The sequence below is a fragment of the Chlorocebus sabaeus genome, chromosome 5 (genome assembly GCF_047675955.1).
Source record: "Chlorocebus sabaeus isolate Y175 chromosome 5, mChlSab1.0.hap1, whole genome shotgun sequence".
Lineage (NCBI taxonomy): Eukaryota > Metazoa > Chordata > Mammalia > Primates > Cercopithecidae > Chlorocebus > Chlorocebus sabaeus.
In genome coordinates, this window is record NC_132908.1 from 17,636,611 (window position 1) to 17,653,642 (window position 17,032).

Here is a 17,032-nt window from a genome sequence, read left to right on the forward strand (position 1 = left end):
ATAGCAGAGAGTTCCTGTGTCCTCTTGATCCAGCATGATAGCGTCTTACACAACCAGGAAACAGACATTGGTAACTAACCTAGCGCTTACTCAGATTTCACTAGTTTTTATATACATCACTCCTGTGTGTGTCTTTCTGTGAAAATTTATCACATGTATAGATTCATGTAACCACCACCACTCTGGAAGCCTTTTTTAAATGATTGATGCTGAGTTATTTAATAAGGAGAATGATTGCACAGGGTATAAAGCTATCAATCATTTTGACTTTCAGAAGTTGATTTGGGGGGAAAAAGCAAAGGCTGGAAAACAAGATGATGCATGGATGCTTTTCAGCCCAACTGTTAGATTGGCTTCCTTCCCCCTGTCCAGCCCAGGGAAATGTGGTTGGCTGCTTGGGAAGCCACCCACGGACCAGGCTGTGTCTCCAGTCGGCTGTCGGGCATTCCTGCCTGTTAGAGGATCACTATCTACCCATTGTGGGTAGAAGGATGTGGGGAGCCCAAGGAAAGGAAAAGACCCAGCCACTCTTTCCTCCCTCCCTCCCTTCCCACTTCTCTCTTCGCTCCCTTCCTCCCTTCCTTCCCTGCTTCCCTCTTCCCTTCCTTCCCCGCTTCCCTCTTCCCTCCCTTTTTGCCTCCCTCACCTCCTTCCTTCCTCCCCTCCTCCTGTCTTCCCTTCCTTCTCTCCCTGTCCTGTGGGATGGCTGGTGTAGGAACAGGGATGGGAGATGGAGAAACAAGGGAGGGGGTTTGGCCACCATGAGGTCAATAAAAGTTGCCTTCCAGGCCAGGCACGGTGGCTTACGCCTGTAATCCCAGCACTTTGGGAGGCTGAGGCAGGAGAATCACTTGAGTCCAGGCATGTGAGACCAGCCTGGGCAACATAATGAGATCCCGTCTCTACAAAAAAACAATGTAAAAATTAGTTAGGCATGGTGGTGCACATCTGTAATTCCAGCTACCTGGGAGGCTGAGGCAGGAGGACCTCTTGAGCCCAGAGTTCGAGGCTGCAGTGAGCTATGATTGAGCCAGTGCACTCACTCCAGCTCACTCCAGGCTGGGTGATAGAGCGAGACCCTGTCTCTAAAAAAAAAAAAAAAAAAAAAATTGCCTTTCCATGGGGAGCCTTTTGGTGACACGCAGAGAAAATGGCCTTGGGTCTAATCTGCAACCTTCCTCCCACTGCCTAACTGTTGATAAGCCCCTCTGCTCCCTCACCCCTCTGCTCCCTCACCTCACTTCAGGTGAAATGGAGGTAGTAACACCACCTTGCAGCGAGGGCCTGGCGGGTGGTGAGCTCTCCATAGTGGCAGCCCCAGTTGTCAGGAGAGGACGTCTTCTATTGTGAACCCATTCAGAGTGAGCCTGTAATGCATCGCCTTCCAGTGCACTAAGTGGTAATCACACCTGGTGAATATCTAATTGGGCAGACAAGAGGCGGGGAGTGTTCCGGTTCACTCCTGATGCTGAGCCTTCTTGTGGCAGAGGAGCTGGCATCTCCTGAGCTGAGTTAATCTCGGGGCTGCCGTCTCCCTTCCATCTGAAGAGGGACAGCCAGGCCTGTTTTATGTCACTGCGGGAGCAGGTTTCTCCCAGACAAGGGCTGGCTCCTCACCCTTGAGAAAGCTGCAGGCTGTGCTTTAGTTTCATGGGGACCTTTGGGTGCCTCTAAGAATTAAAAGTATTCATGTGTATAGGCTCACACCTGTAATCCCAGCACTTTGGGAGGTTGAGGTGGGAGGATGGCTTGAGCCCAAGAGTTCGAGACTAGCCTGAGAAACATAGTGACACCTTATTTCTACAAAACACTAAAAAAAAAAAAAAAAAAGCCAGGCATGGTGGCATGTGCCTGTAGTCCCAGCTACTTGGGAGGCTGAGGCAGGAGGATTGCTTGAGCCCAGAAGTTTGAGGCTGCAGTAAGTTATGATTGCGCCAATGCACTCCAGCCTGGGCAATAGAGTGAGGCCTTGTCTCTAAAAAAATAAAATAACAAAGGTGCGTATAAAGTTGAAATATTGCAGGCAGGTCAACTCTTCTAACTGCTCATCTGATTTACACTCTGGTCTGTCACACTCGGGCTTCCAGCTTTACTGGTGCTATTATCAGCCAAGTAGTGGCTGTTAATGCCTTTAATTGTGGATTTGACTCTTAAATCCTGGCTAAAAATGCCTTCTGTCTCTCATTCCTGATGATGATGAGTGTTTTCTTAGTACTGTTCAAAATAGTTTTTGGAAGCGTCATCTGGACCCTTAAGATATTTGTTTTCCTTCTCTCCTTCCCTCTTTATTATTCTTTGTTTTTTTTCTTCTCTAATCTGCTCATTTCTTCATTGTTTTTCTTGAGATCCTATTATGTGCCCAGCATTTCTAGTTGGATTAATAAAAATGAATCCCATACCATTCCTAGCAGCAGGAAACTTCCAATCTAGTGGGAAAGAGTGTTTGGTAAACAGCAAGCCGTAATGCAGTGTGCTGCATGCGGTAATAAATGGGCAATCAGCACTCATTTGGATTTTTAAAAATTATTTTGTTTTATTATTTATTTATTTATTTATTTATTTATTTATTTATTTTGAGACGGAGTCTCGCTCTGTCCCCCAGGCTGGAGTGCAGTCGCGCGATCTCGGCTCACTGCAAACTACGCCTCCCGGGTTTACGCCATTCTCCTGCCTCAGCCTCCTGAGTAGCTGGGACTAAGGCGCCCGCCACAACGCCGGCTAATTTTTTGTATTTTTAGTAGAGACGGGGTTTCACCGTGGTCTCGATCTCCTGACCTTGGGATCCGCCCGCCTTGGCCTCCCAAAGTGCTGGGATTACAGTCGTGAGCCACTGCGCCTGACCTATTTTATTTTATTTTATTTTTTATTTTTTTGAGACGGAGTCTCGCTCTGTCGCCCAGGCTGGAGCGCAGTGGCCGGATCTCAGCTCACTGCAAGCGCCGCCTCCCGGGTTCACGCCATTCTCCTGCCTCAGCCTCCCGAGTAGCTGGGACTATAGGGGCCACCTCGTCCGGCTAGTTTTTTGTATTTTTTAGTAGAGATGGGGTTTCACCGTGTTGGCCAGGATGGTCTTGATCTCCTGACCTCATGATCTGCCCATGATCTGCCTCCCAAAGTGCTGGGATTACAGGCTTGTGCCACCGTGCCCGGACCTGGCCTATTTTTTATTTTTAGAAACAGAGTCTGGCTCAGTCGCCCAGGCTGGAATGCAGTGGCGCAATCACAGCTTGCTGCAGCCCCAAACTCCTGGGCTCAAGAGATCCTCCCACCTCAGCCTCCTGAGTAACTAGGACTACAGCTGTATGCCACTGCACCTGGTTAGTTTTTTAAAAAATATATTTTGCAGAGATGGGGATTTCGCTGGGTTGCCTAGGCTGGCCTCCAACTCCTGGTCTCAAGCGATCCTCCCACCTCGGCCTTCTAAAGTTTGCTGGGGTTATCGGCATGAGCTACTGAGCCCTACCAAGACTCATTTTGTTAAGAATGATCAAAATTGGCCTTGAAAATGGACACCATATTGAAGACTGAGGTACCATCTCTCAGTAATTCCAATATAGTAGGTCTTGACCGTTGGAGTGGATCAGGATGTATTTGCTCACATTTGGGGATCAAATGTATTTGAGGCAGAAGTTTTAAATGATGAAATCCACTAGGAAGGTCATGCTATATGAGTATTTCACTTTGAATACCAGACTCATACTAGCGAGGCAAGAAACTCACACAAAGAGAGGCACTGGAGACTCTGACTGAGGAAAGAATATGCTCCTATTGCCCAGCTAATGCTTATTCTGGAATGTATGCTCTTTGAGTGGAAAAGCCGGTTGTCTTACACGCTGCCAGCAATCATACGAAAAAAAGCTCATCACTGATCATTAGAGAAATGCAAATCAACACCACAATGAGATACCATCTCACACCGGTCAGAATGGCTACTATCAAAAAGTCCAAAATAACAGATGCTGGTGAGGTTGTGGAGAAAAAGGAATGCTTATACATTATTGGTGGGAGTGTAAATTAGTTCAGCCATTGTGGAAGACAGTGTGGCAATTCCTCAAAGACCTAAAGACAGAAATACCTTTCGACCCAGCAATCCCATTACTGGGCATATACCAAAGGAATATAAATTGTTCTATTATAAAAATACATGCATGTGTTATGCTTATTGCAGCTCTATTCACAATAGCAAAGGCATGGAATCGACCTAAATGTCCATCAGTGATAGACTAGATAAAGAAAATGTGGTACATCTATACCATGAAATACTACGCAGTCATGAAAAAGAACAAGATCATGTCCTTTGCAAGAACATGGATGGAGCTGGAGGCCACTATCCTCAGCAAACTAACATAGGAATGGAAAACCAAATACTCTATGTTCTCACTTATAAGTGGGAGCTAAATACTGAGAACACATGGACACAGAAAGGGGAACAACACATACTGGAGCCTTTTGGAGGATGGGGGGTGGGAGGAGGGAGAGGATCAGGAAAAACAACTAATGGGTACCAGGCTTAATACCTGGGTGATAAAATAATCTATACAACAAACCCCAATGACACAAATTTACCTATGTAACAAACCTGTGCTTGTACTCCTGAACTTAAAATAAAAGTTAAAAAAAAAAAAATTAAGTTCTGCAAAAAGAAACAAAGAAAGAAAGAAAAAAACAAGCTGGCTGTCTTTGGCCGGGTTCCCTAGAAGCAGAGCTGGAGATGGGGATTTGGATGTAGATTTGTTGCCAGGGCTGCCATAACAGAGCACTACAAATTGAGTGGCTTAAAGCAACAAAAATTTATTGTCTCACAGGCCTGGAGGCAAGGAGTCTCAGATCAAGGCATTAGCAGAGTCATGTTCCCTCTGAAACCGGGAGGGGAAGCCCTCCTTGCTCCTTCCTCGCTTCTGGTGGTTGCAGGCAGTCCTTGGAATGCCTTGGCTGGAGCTGCATTGCTCTGATCCCTGCTCCACCATCACATGGCCATTTTTGCCCTGTGTGTGTCTGTGCCTCTTCTCTTCTTCTTCGTTTTTTTTTTTTGAGACGGAGTCTTGCTCTGTCGCCCAGGCAGGAGTACAGTGGCATGATCTCGGCTCACTGCAAGCTCCACCTCCCAGGTTCACGCCATTCTCCTGCCTCAGCCTCCCGAGTAGCTGGCACTACAGGCGCCCGCCACCACACCCGGCTAATTTTTTGTATTTTTAGTAGATACAGGGTTTCACCGTGTTAGCCAGGATGGTCTCAATCTCCTGACCTCGTGATCCACCCGCCTTGGCCTCCCAAAGTGCTGGGATAACAGGCGTGAGCCACATTTCTTCTCTTCTTGTAAGGACACCGGACACCAGTCATATTGAATTAGGACCCACCTGACTCCAGTGTGACCTCATCTTAATTTAAATAATGACATATACAATGAACCAATTTCCAAATAAGGTTCCATTCTGAGATACTGGGGGTTAGGACCTCAACCTGTCTTTTTTTTATTTTTTTGAAACAGGGTCTTGCTTTGTCATCTAGACTGGAGTGCAGTGGTGTAATCATGGCTGAATGCAGCCTTGAACTCCTGGGCTTAAGCAGTCCTCCTACCATAGCCTTTCAAGTGACTGAAACCATGTGGTACCACAAGTGTACACCAACACGCTCAGATAATTTTTTAGTTTTTGCAGAGATGGAGTCTCATTATTTTGTCCAGGTTGGTCTCAAACCCCTGGGTTCAAGTGATCCTCCTGCCTCAGCCCCTCAAGTGCTGGGATTAAAGACGTGAGCCAGTATAGCTGTCCTGATTGCTGATTTTTGTTAGAAGCTAACATCTGCCTTCACCAAATTGGTTGATTGGTCAGTGGAATGGGAAGGAGAGGAGGCAGTTGTGTAATGGTGTATAAGACGAAACTATTCAATTTCTTATTTTCAGCCTATTCTAATAGTGTGTGGAGTTGGGCTAATGCTTAGTGTCTAGTTATACTTTCTTCTTGGCAAACCCACATGGAAGATGAATGGGTGGCTTGTGGGGCCAGCATATAAGCACTTCCTGGTTCAGGGCAGAACATCCCATCTGTCTTGCAATGTCCCATCTGACTGCATCTTTGATCTTAGCATTCAGGAAACTGGCAGCTAATGGAGCTATGGCATTTTGGGGGTCTCAGGGATAAGGTTGGCTGGAAGATAATGAAAATAAGACCATACAGTGAGTAGGACGAGGGGATTGACATAGACATGAAATTACACTGGCTATTTAGAGAAATTCTGCTCATTGGAATGGATTGAAAGCCATTGAAATCTGTGTAGGCTCAGCTCTTTTAAAAAACTATTAGCCAACATGGTGAAACCCCGTCTCTACTAAAAATACAAAAAATTAGCCAGATGTGGTGGCGGGTGCCTGTAATCCCAGCTACTTGGGAGGCTGAGGCAGGAGAATCGCTTGAACGCAGGAGGTGGAGATAGCAGTGAGCTGAGATCACGCCATTGTACTCTGGCCTGGGCAACAAGAGTGAAACTCCATCTCGAAATTAAAAAAAAATTATTAGTTTTAATTGTGGGAAAATAGACACACCATGAAATGTACCATCTTAACCATTTTTGCCTGTACAGTTTGGTGGCGTTAAGTTCATTCACATTATTGTGCAACCATCACCACCATCCATCTCCAGAACTCTTGCAAAACTGAAACCTACACCCATTAATCAACCATCATTCTACTTTCTATGAATTTGACAATTCTAGGTACCTCGTATAAGTAGAGTCATAGATTATTTTTCTTGTGGCTGGCTTGTTTCACTCAGGATAATGTCTTCAAGGTTCATCTGTGTCATAGCGTGAGTCAGAATTTCCTTTTTTAGGCTGAGCTGAATAATATTCCTCTGTGTGTGTGTGTGTGTGTGTGTGTGTGTGTGTGTGTCATATTTCGTCTGTTCATTCATCCATTAGTGGACACTTGGGTTGCCTCCACCGTTTGGCTATTATAAATAATACTGCTATGAGCATGGCTGTACAGATGGCTTTTTGACCAACTGTGTGTGTGTTTTTAAGCCGTAAAAATATCCACGACGTAGGTGGTTCATTTTCTCTTGAGTTCATATGGTTTGGGGAAGGAAGAGCAAGGACAGTGGAGAGATTAGATGCCCCGTGGCCATGCGGGAACCGTTCTGAGCATTAGGAAGGATACACAGTTGTATTCATTTGGCAAGGCTCATCCAGTATTCCTAAGACTTGTGCGTTTCACTCTATATAAGTGTAATCTAAAAAAAAATCCCCGCCATAAACAAACACTGAACTCTGGTTAATGATATGCCAAAATGTGTATGGGTGCCATGGTCTGAATTTCCTAAATTCGTATGTTGAAATCCTAGCCTCGAGGAGATAGTATTCAGACAGCCTTTGGTGGTTAGGCCGTGAGGGCAGAGCCATCATCAACGGGATTAGTGCCCTTGTAAAGAGGTTCCAGAGAGTTGCCTTACCCCTTCCTCCATGTGGGGCAAAACCAACAGGTCCCATCTACGAGGAATGGTCCTCAGCAGACATGAAATCAGCTGGTGCCTTGATCTTGGACTTCCCAGCCTCCAGAAGGGTGAGAAATAAGTTTCTGTTGTTTTCAAGCCACCCAGTTGATAGTGTTTTTGTTACAGCAGCCTGAATGGACTAAGACAGTGGGAAACTGTACCAATGTCAGCCACTTATTTTGAAATGCATTCAAAAAAGATAGAGTGATAGATGGATAGGGATGAAGCAAATAAAACATATTTAAAAAATAATTATAGCATTCTTAATATCAGTAACTGTTCATTTGGAATCTAAAGTATATGTCTAAGAGTGTGCACTGTACAATTTTTTTTTATTTTTTATTTTTATTTATTTTTTTGAGACTGAGTCTCACTCTGTTGCCAGACTGGAGTGTAGTGGCATGATCTCGGCTCACTACAACTTCTGCCTCCTGGGTTCAAGTGATTCTCCTGCCCCAGCCTCCCAAGTAGCTGGGACTACAGGCGCCTGCCACCACACCCAGCTAATTTTTTGTATTTTTAGTAGAGACGGGGTTTCACCATGTTAGCCAGGATGGTCTTAATCTCCTGACTTCGTGATTTGCCCATCTTGGCATCCCAAAGTGTTGGGATTACAGGCGTGAGCCACCGCACCCGGCCTTACTGTACAACTCTTTAAGCCTCTCTGTATTTGAAAGTGTTGAGAGTATAAGCCACGGCAGGCACGGTGGCTCACATCTATAATTCCAGCACCTTGGGAGACTGAGGAGGGAGGATCACTTGAGGCCAGGAGTTCGAGGTCAACCTGGCCAACATGGTGAAACCCCATCTCTACTAAAAATACAAAAATTAGCTGGGTTTGGTGGCGCATGCCTGTAGTCCCAGCTACTTGGGAATCTCAGGCACGAGAATCACTTGAACCCGAGAGGCAGAGGCTGCAGTGAGCCAAGATCACGCCACTGCACTCCAGTCTGGGTGGCAGAGCGAGACCCTGTCTCAAAAAAAAAAAAAAAAAAAAAAAGAAAGAAATATAGACTGGGTGTGGTGTCTCATGCCTAAAATCTCAATATTTTGGGAAGCCAAGTGGGAGGATCGCTTGAGGCCAGGAGTTCGAGACCAGCCTGGGCAATATAAAGAGACCCCGTTTCTTTGGGAAAAAGAGAGAGACAGAGAATGTTCATAAAAAAATGTTGAGGAGCAAAAGACAAGAAGTACCAGTGCCAGTTAGGAAAAATCGCTGTGGTCTCTTAGGTGAGAGGTGGCGATGATCTGGACCCCGTGTAAGGTGGCGGTGACAAAGGATGCAATTTGAAAGCAGAGTCTTTGATGCCGAGGAGCAGCCTTTGAGGAAACTATAAACAAGGAATGTCAAACAGTGTGGGGTCAGCAGGGGGTGATCAGGAGGGTTTCTGCTACTGCGGAGGTTCTCTTACTTTAACAAGCATCGGAATCACCTGGGAGCTATGACTGTGGAGGCTCCCAGACCTCAGCCTCCCTGATTCTGATTTCCCACATCTTGGGTGAAAGACCCGTGAATCTGTACTTGAGCCAATGGGCTGGGAGATTCCAACGTAGTTAAACTCTGGACTTCATTCCGAGAAACACTGGGCAGCTGGTGGAAGGTGAAAGATGAAAGGTGGAAGGTGAAAGGTGAAAGGTGGAAGGTGGAAGGTGAAAGGTGGAAGGTGGAAAGCATTCGGACTTTTAAGCTGAACAGACTTGCATCTAAAACTTGGCTCTGCCACTTAGGGGCTAGCTGTTGTGACGGTTTCATAAGCTGGCGTGGCAAGTGCTGTGCCTGGCTGCTTGAGTGGCCGGCGTGCAGGGTGCACCCAATACAGGGCTGCCGCTAAGATGATATTTTATGGAGCCATTCTGGGAAAGGGTAGATTCAAGTTAAAGTGCTCTTAGGGATTCATGGAGAAGAGTTCTAAGTCATGTCAGGGTGCAATATCTTACATTACAAAGCCAAATCGCCCACTGAAGAGGAATATTTGATTTGGGCCTGGAAGAAGAAAATATGTTTAGTCAAAAGTGATATTTGCACACTGGAATGCTGGATATTTATGTTTCTGAACATGGCTTCAGCCTGAGATTTGCACTGTCCAAATGAAAACCTTTTAGACCTTTGATGTCTAGAATTCAGAGCACTGTGGCTTAGGAAGCAGAGTCTGTGTGTGTGGTCACTAACCAAGCTGTCTTCTCCAGTGTCTGCTGACACCTGGGAAAGTCACCTGTTATCCTAGTTGACTTCCTTTAAAGACAAATATTTGAGGGCATGCATTTTCTTTAGGAAGTGATTCTGAGAAACACCAGAAGAGAAGGGAGAAAACGAGACCAATAAAGTGTCTCACCACTGTGGGTAACTAGAGCTTAATCCTACTGGGGAACTCAGTGCGAGGGGTGAGGGAGCTGGGGTATTTATTCACCCAGTTCCCATCTGGCATGGGTTGCAGGATGCTCCCAAAAGTCCTTAATTCCCTGGGCACCTCCAGCTTGCCTTATGGACATAAGTAGGAAGGACTCCACTGACCAGAGAGACCTAAGCAGAGATGTAGGACTGACAGTAGTCAAGGAAGCCTGTTCTGGTCGGGGCTAGGTGCTGTGGTGGGCACCTTTAGCATTGCTACACTTTCTCTTGCCACCCTCAGGGCTCAGAATGCAGCATCTTCCATGCCTTCCCTTCTCCCTGCTTGCCATCTCTCTTCTTTTCCCCTTTCCTCTGATCAGGAAGGCGCAATACAGATGAATAAGAACATTGGCTAAGCAGAAGCCTGTAAAGAAAAAGATGCCATTTCTCCCTTCTTATAGAGGTGCCCAATCTTTGCAAGTGACTGTCTTGGCAGCCATGTCTCTCTCTGAGCTTTTGGGGGATGGAGGAGAAGGAGAATCTATAACTGTCCCCACTCAGCCAATGCTCCCTCTCCCCTCATCCCTTTTACATGTACATACTGGGAGTGGTAGGGAGGATTGTGAATGCTGCAGAACTGCCTCTCTGCCTCTTACAAATCCCAGAGAGAGATGTTGGGTCCTGGATGTTGCTGGCGCCTGGGTACTTCCCCTTGGTCCTCTCTTTGGGCCAGGGCAGCGCGTTCTGCGGTCAACAGGAAACACTCTCACTCAGCATCCTGCTGATGCACAGGAAAAGGTTTGGCCAGACCCTGGGGCAGAGTAAATACCCCATAGACATCAGCATTTGTTGTTATTTCGTGTTTGTTTGTTTGTTTGTTTATTTATTTATTTATTTATGTGAGACAGGGTCTCACACTGTCACTGAGGCTGGAGTGCAGTGGTGTGATCATGATCACTGCAGCCTCAAACTCCTGAGCTCAAGCGATCCTCCCACCTCAGCCTCCCAAGGAGCTGGGACCACAGGTGTGAATCACCACGCCCAGCTAATTAAAAAAATTTTTTTTTGTAGTGACGGAGTCTTGCTATGTTGCCCGGGCTGGTCTCAAACTCCTGGCCTCAAGCGATCCTCCTTCCTTGGCCTCCCAAAGTCCTGATATTGCAAGTATGAGCAATCATGCCCAGCCAAATAAAAGGGTTCTAGTCTTGGTATCTTTGGCACTTGGAAGGAACTCAACAGATGTCTTCTGAACTGAACAAATATTGTTGTGTAAAGAGCACGTGCTTTTGAGTTAGACTGATCTGGTTAAGAGTTCCAGCTTCACGATTTCCCAACTGTGAACCTGGGTCTAACTCCTAGGCTGTAAATTAAGGATAATAATTCTTAGTGCACTGGGCATTCTGCTAAGTGCTTTTATTGTGTGAACTATTATCATCACCCCATTTTATAGATGAAGAAACTGAGGCATGCATTAAGCAATACACCTAAGCCACGGAACTGGGACTTGAACCCATGTCATCCAGCTGCAGAGGCTGTACTCTGAGTCACTGTACTCCACGGCACTGCCTCTTTCATTTATTTTACCTTTTTTTTTAAACAAAACAAAACACTTTTTTTTTTTTTTTTTTTTTTAAGAGATCAGGGAGTAGGGGCAGGCGTGGTGGCTCATACCTGTAATCCCAGCACCTTGGGAGGCTGAGGCAGGCAGGATGACCTGAAGTCAGGAGTTTGAGACCAGCCTGGCCAACATGGTGAAACCTCATCTTCATTAAAAATACAAAAATTAGCTGGGCGTGGTGGTGGGTGCCTGTAGTCCCAGTTACTCGGGAGGCTGAAGCAGGAGAATCGTTTGAACCTGGGAGGTGGAGGTTACAGTGAGCCGAGATCGTGCCACTGCACTCTAGCCGGGGTGAACGAGCGACACTCCATCTCACCCCTGTAATCCTAGCACTTTGGGAGGCCAAGGCAGGGAAATTGTGTGAGTCAGGACTTCAAAACCAGCCCAGAGAAAAAGAGTGAGGTCCTCATCTCTATAAAAAATTTAAAAATTAGCCTGATGTGGTGATGCACAGCCACAGCCACAGCTACTCGGGAGACTGAGGTGGGAGGACCACTTGAGACGGGAGGTGGAGGCTGCAGTGAGCTATGATGGCAACACTGCACTCCAGCCTGGGTGACAGAGCCAGACCCTGTCCCAAATGAAAAAACCCACCAAAACCAAAAAGACCCCAAAAGAGATGGAGTCATGCTATATATGCTGAATAAATGGTGATCGGGAACCCAGGTGCCAGAAGCTCACAGGGAGGGACCCAAGGAGGGAACATACCAAGAAGAGGGGACATTGAGGCACAATTGGGATTGAAACCAGAAGGAATTGGCTTAGAATCTGATTTGCGTTTCAATTTATATTACTTTGGTCATAACCATGCCCCAGGCAGACAGTAGATAGAAGAATTCATTATTGTTATTATTTTTAAAGACAGAGTCTTGCTTTGTTGCCCAGGCTGGAGTGCAATGGACTAATCTCGGTTCACTGCAACTTCTGCCTCCCGGGTTCAAGCATTTCTCCTGCCTCAGCCTCCTGAGTAGCTGGGATTACAGGCATGAGCCACCACACCTGGCTAATTTTTGTATTCTTAGTAGAGACAAGGTTTCACCATGTTGGCCAGGCTGGTCTCGAACTCCTGACCTCATGTGATCCACCTGCCTCAGCCTCCCAAAGTGCTGGGATTACAAATGTGAGCCACCAGCGTGCAGCTGAAGAATTTTTTAAAAAAATGACTTTATTTTTTAGGGCCGTCTTAGGTTCATAGGAAAATTGAGAGGAAGGGACAGAGGTTTCCCGTATACTCCCTGCCCCTACACATATGTAATCTCCTTCGTTATCAGCATCTCCCACCAGAATGGTACATTTGTTACAACTGATAAACCTACACTGACACATCATCATTACCCCAAATCCATAATTTACATGAGGATGCTCTTGGCATCGTGCATTCTATGGATTTGGACAAATGTATAATGACATGGGTTCACCATTGTAATGTCATCCAGAATAGTTTCTCTGGGACTTTTTTTTAAGCCAAAATACTTGATAATTCGAGGTGCTCAGAGTTATGTGCTCACTGGACCCGGTACTTGGAAAGTGCCTGGAGTTATAAACGCCCCCAGCCTGCCTTGTCAGCTGCCAAAAACAGCCTGGGAAACAGAGATACCTTACTGCATTTTGTATTTTGAGATCACTCACCACCTGGTACCTCACCAGCCAAGGCTCTTGACAAGGCAAATGTCAGGTTTCTTAATGAGAAATCCCTCTTTCACTTGCCCTGAGCTGCTGTCAGCCTTGACCCTCTCCGTAGACTCCTGGCCTTTGTGTGTATGTTAAAATTGTTTCCTGCTCAGATTCTGATGAACAGCAGTGTTTTGGCAATGTTGTGCAGCCAGAGCTGGGCCCAGGCCAGAGTCTTACCAAGCAGTCATTAACTAGAAGTTTCTTTTCATGCGGTCCTTTGTGTTTTCTTCCTCCTTAAATAGAAATTGGTTTTGCATTTTAGACATCAACATGCAGTTTTTTGTTTGTTTTGTTTTGTTTTTTTAGAGACAGGACCTCTAAAGAAAGAGAACAGGGTCTTTTTTTTTTTTTTTGAGACAGGGTCTCACTCTGTTGCCCAGAATGGAGTGCAGAGGCACAGTAACAGTTCACTGCAGCTTCTACCTCCTTGGCTCAAGCAATCTTCCTGTCTCAGCCTCCTAAGTAGCTGGGACCACAGTCGTGAGCCACCATGCCTGGCTAATTTGCTCAGCCATGTTGCTCAGGCTGGTCTTGAGCTTCTAGCTCAAGCAGTTCACCTGCCTTGGTCTCCCAAAGTGCAAGGATTATAGGTATGAACCACCGTGACCAGCCTCAACATTCACTTTTGATTCCTAGTTATTAAATGAACTAGAAGAGGAACCAGAGATGATTTGGACCAACTTTCCTGTTATATAGACTAGAGAACTGCAGCACAGAGAGGTTGAGTGACTTGTCCAATGTCACATGGCTTTTGGGAAGGAGGTCTTGCTGTATACTGTACCAACACTCAGTGTACTAACTTCTTTACCCCACAAGGGAGGTGATCTCATGATGGCTAAGAGCATAGACCCTGGAGTCATACAGACTTGGCTTCAAGTCTTGGCTTTGCCATCCACTAGAGGTGTAGGCTCAGGTGAGTTACTTGTCATCTCTAAGCCTCAACTTCCTTGTCTGTAAATGGGGATCATGTGGTATGCTGGCTTCCAGAGCCAATTGTTAAGTTTTCAGGAATTTTACAAGCTGGTTGACATCATCACATTGATAGCTGCAGACCAGCTATTGTATATGAAATTGACCAGTGTCATAAGTTAGAACCTCTGCTCCACCGACCCCAAGAACTAAACATTTACCATCACAATACCGATCGCAGAAGTACTTACTTCAGAGGGTTATTGTGGGCAGTCAGACTTAGTACTTATGAAGCACCAAGATCAGAGAGCCTGGCACATGTTTACAGTGGTGCCATATCGTGGTCAAGAGCACAGACCTAGTGTCCTTTAATGTTCAGGTCAGAGCCAGCCCAACCACTTCCAGTGGTGTGACCTTGGGTAATTACTCAATGTCATTGATAATAATCATTGCTAGCTCTCCCTGAGTATTACCACGGATCAAGTACTATTCTAAGGGCTTTCATTTCCACCCAGGGGCCATTATTATTCCCATTTTACAGTTAAAGAAACTCAGGCACAGAAAGTTTGAGTAACTTATCCAAGGCCATGAAGTTAGTGAATGGAGGAGGCTGTGTTCAACTGAACATGAGGAGGCTGTGTTAACTGTTGTCCTGTCTCACTGAGGCTCAGCTTGTTGGAAAATGGCAAGAATAACAACTCCAACATCAAGGGTCATAGTTAGGCTGTCATCTGATAATGCTTGTGGCATGAGGCAAGGCCTCAATTAAAGTGAACTTCCTACTGGTAACACTAAATAAATATCACTGGCAGTCATTACCCTGATGATTACATTGAAATCTTCCTAGCCAAGAAGTTTCAACTCAGTTTGATTAAGGAGAATAAAGTAATATATGTCATCCAAGCAATTCATCAACTTCATGTTTGAGAACAGGGCAGGTGACCTTAGATGTGGTGGGGGAGGGATCCAGGAGTGATTTTGGAGAGGCGTGGGGGGGCTTGGAGGATTTTTTGGAGTTGGAAATGACATGAGGGCAGAGGGTGAGGGAGGTCTCTAGAGCCTCACTCAGCTTTCGGGGTTGAGGGACTTGCTGGTTAGGGGTGCTGGACAGTGAGGTAGGAGGAGCAGGCGAGGATGGGGCAGGAGTGGTGCTGATGAGCTAAGTTTGGGGTGCAGGGTGTTGAGGATGGGCACCCCTGAGGAAGCTTCTAGTGGGCTTAACTAAAGATCCCTGAGTGATCTCATCCGATCCCATGGCTTGAAACACCTGTGTTATCAGTATTTCCGGGGCACTTGTGAAACATTCTGATTCCCAGGTCCCTCCCCTGAAGAATCTGATCAAGTAGGCTCTGGGAGGCCCCAGGAATCTGTATTTACAAGCACCCCCAGTGGCTCTTTTGTTGAGGGCAGCTTTGGCAACACTGAACTTAGGTTTGCCGCCTGCTGGAGTGACTGGCTGACGTCTCACTCCTACCCTGGACTGTTGATTTTGCCCCAAATTGCCCCTCCATCGGTGTTCCCCATATCCGTCAGTGACACCAGCATTGATCCCAAAACCTAGGAGTCATAGCCTACACTCATCAGCAAATCAGGCCAGCCCCACCAACCCCTTCAAACCCTTCCACTCCTCCAGCCAGGTCCAGGCCACCTTCACTTCTCACCTGCAGTGTTAGGACGTCCCTCGCGGGTCACCCTTCTTCATTCCTTTGCATTGCATTGCATTTCTCAACCCAGCAGCCAGGGGAATATAGTAAAATGAATGTCAGTTCATGTCTTTCTCCTGCATCTAACCTTCTAATGGCTTCCTGTCTCATTCAACATAAAATCTAAACAAGACTCAGCTCCTGTATCTCCCTCCAACTTTATTTCCCTGGTCAGTGGCCTCCTTGATTCTGCTTTGGCCACATCAACTTTGCTGGGTATCTCAAGCACACCTAGCATGGCCCTACCTCAGGGCCTTTGCACCAGCCATGTCTCTCCCTGGAATGCTCTCCCCCCAGATACCTTCATGGCTCCCTCCTTTCTTACTCAGGTCACCATCTCAGAGAGGCCTTCCTTGATTTTTTTAATTCTTTTCTTTTGAGACAGGGTCTCACTCGGTCACCCAGGCTGGTGTACAGTGGCGTGATCTTAGCTCACTGCAACCTCTGCTTCCTAGGTTAAAGTGATTCTTGTGCCTCAACCTCTTGAGTATCTGGGACTACAGGCATGTACCACCACACCCACTACTTTTTGTATCTTTAGCAGAGGCAGCGTCTCACCACGTTGACCAGGCTGGTCTTGAACTCCTGACCTCAAGTGATCCACCTGCCTTGGCCTCCCAAAGTGTTGGGATTATGGGCGTGAGCCACGGCACTCAGCCCCTTGATTTTCCTTTTAAAGAGCAGTCCTATCACGTTCTATCCCTGCAGCCAGCTTTGTTTTTCTTCCTAGCACTTAACTGCTATCAGACATTACATATTAATTTCCTTATTAAGTTTCTTCCATTTTAATGTGAGCTCCAAGAGGAGGGGCATTTTTTTCTGTCTTGTTCCCTAGTGGTACAAAATACATGTTCAATAAATATTATAGAAGGGAAGGAAGAAAGGAAAGGAGAAAGAGAAAAAAAGAAGGCTTAGGCAGGACCAGAACTCATAAAGAAAGTATGTTTGGGTTACATAGTCAATGTGATAGTAGAAATGATAGGCATCAAGAAAATTGCCAGGAAACACCATATAAGGTAAAGAAAAGGTGACTAGGAGTTGAATTCTGGGGGAAATTACACTTAAGGGCAGGAGAGAAGAGAAAAGAACTGTGGAGACCAAGAAATAGAAGCTAGAAGGTAAGGTAAGAAGAAATGCAGGAGTGGACAGTGTCATAGGAACCAACTGAAGAATTTCAAGAAAGATCTAGCCTTCTCTACTAGAACTTCGTGGGGTATATGGTATCATCCTCCTTTTCCTAGGAGGAAAGGAATGAGGCTCCGAGAGGTTTAGCGGCATGGGTAAGGTCACACAGTTAGTGTATGTGGGAGAG

The 17,032-nt window shown here is 46.1% G+C and overlaps 1 protein-coding gene across 8 annotated transcripts in view; it reads left to right on the plus strand.

Moving 5' to 3' along the window:
• Window positions 1-17,032, plus strand: part of SYT17 (synaptotagmin 17) — a 140,541-nt gene that overhangs the window by 15,558 nt on the left and 107,951 nt on the right. The window lies entirely within an intron of this gene.